At 34.3% G+C, this 5,000-nt stretch overlaps 1 protein-coding gene across 2 annotated transcripts in view; it reads left to right on the top strand.

Annotated features, from left to right (window-relative positions):
* Nucleotides 1–1,283, top strand: part of LOC143024623 (uncharacterized) — a 75,579-nt gene extending 74,296 nt beyond the window's left edge. For both annotated transcript variants that reach the window (XM_076183500.1, XM_076183501.1), the window contains exon 6: nucleotides 1–1,283. This exon is cut by the window's left edge and continues 960 nt beyond it. The gene's annotated coding sequence lies outside the window, so the exon portion shown is untranslated.
* The last annotated feature ends 3,717 nt before the right edge of the window (nucleotides 1,284–5,000 follow it).

A 5,000-nucleotide genomic window follows, 5' to 3' on the forward strand; every position in this document is an offset into this window, starting at 1 on the left:
AAAGTAATTTGCAACTGTAGCATATGCACTACACACTAGTAGCTGTGGACCCAGACACTTGCTTAATATGAACTCATACCTGCATAAATCACAGTGTCTATAGTGACATGTCTTTTTAGATGAAGTTTAGCTGATTCACTTCTATGGAGATGTACTAGATTTCTTTTAGAGTTTTGTGAATGAAGAAGAGGCTCGTTTAGAAAAAGGGGTTTCTATATCACCCACGAAGCGTTCGAAGTCACAAAACTCAGTCATCTGAAGTATCGACAGGACTGGGCGATGTTTTGACCCCTGTCGGACAGAGTGCCATTCTCTTTTTATTCAGGCTGCCGCCAGGTTTGATTATTCCTTCCACGGCATCCCATTCGGTGGTAGACGGGTCGATCATCATTCAAAGCTGACCTGGTGTTGCTCATCCTGGTTGGACAGCAACTGTTATTTCCAAGTGCGTTTCCTTAACAATGAGAGATCTGCAGTTCCTGTAGAAGCTGGGATACATAATCAAGACAATAGTAAGACACTCATGCCTGGAGGCGCTTAGATGTGACACACACACACCTCCAAGGCAGGTACCAGTTACCAGTGAGTGTTGAAATCGAATGCGTGCCCGTGTCGTGCGAAAGACAAATGATGACGAAATTTTGTGAATAAATTCACACAGATCTCTATCTGCTTTTTTCACTCAAACAATTGCTTATCTTTACACGTGCGTCTATACAAACATACAGAACAAGATTGCATGGGAATACAAATACGTGTTTACTAACATAAGAAGAGAAATTCATGTATGAATATAAACACATATATCGATATACATATGAGCACATACAAACACATTGATAGATATACCTCCGCATTTGCTGTACCTTCGCATGGGGTCATGATCACAACCTGTGTAATGATTTGAAAATGTTCGCTTTTGAACACAGATGTATTGGAATGAAAGCAAATTCTAAGTTATTGGACTCACAATCATTGTCACTATGAACGGCCCTGGATTACATTCTTTAAATTTTTCTTGTACTTTTCCAGTTCTTCAGGGCACTCGCTTGTTTGACCAATAGACTTTTCTATACTCACAACACTTTGTCTGGTGTTTTTCTTTTCTTTTTTTGTACCGTTGCACAGATGTATCATAAAAGAATTATATATATATATACAAGCCCCTGGCTTCGTCAGCCCGGCTGCGCCGGGGGGCTTGGCCTGCGGCGCAGTTCACTTCGCTCGCGGGGGGCTACGCCCCACCTTCAAACAAAGGGTATAAAATAAACAACTGTAAATTATTCACCTCTTTTATTTTCGTCATTTTCGTCAGAATCACATTTACACCTTTTCTTCGGAGGAGTAGGTGGTGTAGTTTCTCCCTCTTCATCGCTGCTGTATCTCTTGACTGCGCGGATAACGTTGTCTTCGTTTTGCTTCGGCATTTGGGCGATGAGTTCTTGTATATTTTCGATATATATATACATATACATATAAGGTATATATACATACATATATATATATGTATATATATATATTATATATGCATATATGTATACATACATATATAGTATATACACATATATGTATATATATATATATAAATGTATATATACAGTATATATACATACATTATATATATGCATATGTATATATATATATATATATATATATATATATATATATGTATGTATGTTGAATTAAATACGACAGCATTCTGACAGTTATTCAACCTTTTCTTAATGTTTTCTATTTTTCTTATCAACTTTTTCCAGTTGTAGGGTGAGCTGATACAAGATCTCCATAGTTCTCCATTCAAAATTATCGAGCTTTCGTCTTCAAAGAGACATCAGTATGATTGACAAAATTTCTGCAAAAATGAATACAAATGTTGGTACATATAAATCACAAAAATACAAATACAAATAAACAGGTGTAACATAAAATATTTAACAAGAGTGTTATTACTTACGTCTAAAAGGAAAGTACAAATGATAGAGAGAGAAAGGTACATAAACTGCTGTCCGAGTTCCCACTGCGGAATGTAGCAGATCGTCTGAGTGGTGGGGGAGTGGGGATTGGGAGGGGAGGGGGAGAGAGGACCTCGATATAGCGATGTCTCAGGTTAGCGTTACTATACAGCTTAATACTGGATGTCATGTCCGACTGTATATTTATAGTGGGGGCAGAATCCCTGATGTGGAATGCCTCCAGGAGTTTCAACCTTCTGGGGTCCTCGTTGTACGCAATAATTTTGGTACATTGAATTAAGGTGTCTCTATCAATATTCCGAGGACCCCAGAAGATTGAAACTCCTGGAGGCATTCCACATCAGGGATTCTGCCCCCACTATAAATACACAGTCGGACATGACATCCAGTATTAAGCTGTATAGTAACGCTAACCTGAGACATTGCTATATCGAGGTTCCCTCTCCCCCTCCCCTCCCAACCCCCACTCCCCCACCACTCAGACGATCCGCTATACTCCGCAGTGGGAACTCGGACAGTAGTTTATGTATTTAAACCTTTCTCTCTCTCTATCATTTGTACTTTCCTTTTAGACGTAAGTAATAACACTCTTGTTAAATATCTTATGTTACACCTGTTTATTTGTATTTGTATTTTTGTAAATAATATGTACCAACATTTGTATTCATTTTTGCAGAAATTTTGTCAATCCTGATGATGTCTCTTTGAAGACGAAAGCTCGATAATATTAAATGGAGAACTATGGAGATCTTGAAACAGCTCACCCTACAACTGGAAAAAAGTTGATAAGAAAAATAGAAAACATTAAGAAAAAGTTGAGCAACTGTCAGAATGCTGTCGTATTTAATTCAACATGCATCAAAGAAAGCCTGCTTCCTTACTTCACGAATATATATATGTATATATATACAGTATATGTACATACATATTGTATATATATAAATATATATACAGTATATATACATATTATAAATATATATATATATATATATATATATATATATGTATATATATTACAGGTGAAAAATGTAATCACACATTTGTCAATCACGTGAAAACCACTGTTGGAGTAGAAAAGACTAGAGAGGGGGAATCTATATATTTCGATGATGATTGCAGATGATTGCAGTTTGCAATCGAAATATATAGATTCCCCGTCTCCAGTCTTTTCTACTCCAACGTGATATATATATACATATATATTTATATATATATATATATATATATTATACACACACACACACACACACACACACATATATATATATATATATATATATATATAGTTTATATACATATATGTATATATATATGTTTATATATATATATGTATATACTGTATATATACATATGTATATAGTGTATATATATATGTATATGCATATATATCTATGTACATATATATCATATATACATGTGTATATATATATATATACACACACATATATATATATATATATATATATATATATATATGTATGTATACATATACAGTATATATACATACACACGTATATATATATATATATATACAGTAAAAACCCTCGTATCCGGCCTTCTTGTATGCGGCACTTCAAATAACCGGCATATTTTTCATGAAAATCGAAAAATTATGAGAATGATAGACGTACGTACAAAATGAATATATATAAATTTCCCCCGTGTGTTTGAAATTCCTGCGCGTGGTTGTAGTTGCTCTCGCCGCCACCAGGGTTCCTCAGTCGCATTCACTTCTCCCGCCACGTGTTAGCCACCTCCGTGCATATTTGAGCCAACTCTATTTTATCATCACCAAGGTTGAGGAAAGGAAAGTGTGGTGCTTTCACTTAAGCAAAAGGTGGACATATACAGAAGATTGGAGAAAGGCAGAAATAGAAAAATACTAATGGAAGAATGCGGCATTGGGTTGTCTACCATTTACAATATCAAGGCTCAATCTAAGAAACTAAGGGAGTTTTTGAAGTTGAGTGACTCGCCTAAAGCTGCGGAAAATTGCCACACTCTACAACATAAACGTGTGGAAATGCTGGACAAAGTGTTGTGCGAGGTTTTGTCTTAAAAGGTCTGAAGGTGCAGCTATATCAAGCCCAATGCTGCAAGAAAAAGCTAAAGATTTTGCTGAAAAGATGTCAATTAGAGAATCGTGCTAGTCCTTAGATGGATGGCTTCACAGATTTAAGAATCGCCATAGAATACGTAGTCTTGATGTGTCTAGGGAAACAAAATCTGCTGATTTACCTTCTGCAGAGGAGTTTATAGACAGGTACGTTAATTAACCTATGCCTTCATGGTAAAGATTCGCATCTCATATCTCAATTTTTCTCTCGAATATACGGATGCATAGAGCATATATATATATATATATATATATATATATATGTATATATATATATATATATATATATATATATATATACATATGTATAAATGTATATATATACATATACACACATGTATGTATATATATATATATATACATATATGTATATATATACATATATATGTATGTATATATATATATATATATAAAAATATATATCTTTTTTCAACCACATTAACTTTTTACTTTTAATTCCATGACAATGCGCTCGTCGGAGACATATACGGAAACTGACGACGAGCGCATTGTCAGTCTCGTTCGTGATATCAATGAATTAAAAGCAAAAAGTTTATGTGGTTGAAAAAAGATTAAGATCTGCACTGGGGATCATTCAGTGTGTGTGAATATATATATATATATATATATCTATACATATATATATATATATATATATATATATATATATATATATATATATATATATGCATTAAAAACCCACTATTATTTGGATTTAATTAAGAAAAGAAGGAAATAACGAATTTCCGTATATTTCGATCACTTGCTGTGATCCTCTTCAAGCGGAATACATAGACAAGAGAACATACATATCTTATATACAGATGAGAGAGGTAAAGTTAGGGAACATGGACAAGATACCTCATGTGGCATCTATATTGTTGCGCGGGTTTTGTGGCAAATCGTCCGCT

This window comes from Oratosquilla oratoria, chromosome 4 (genome assembly GCF_046742065.1).
Source record: "Oratosquilla oratoria isolate Oo_2021 chromosome 4, ASM4674206v1, whole genome shotgun sequence".
Taxonomy (NCBI): domain Eukaryota; kingdom Metazoa; phylum Arthropoda; class Malacostraca; order Stomatopoda; family Squillidae; genus Oratosquilla; species Oratosquilla oratoria.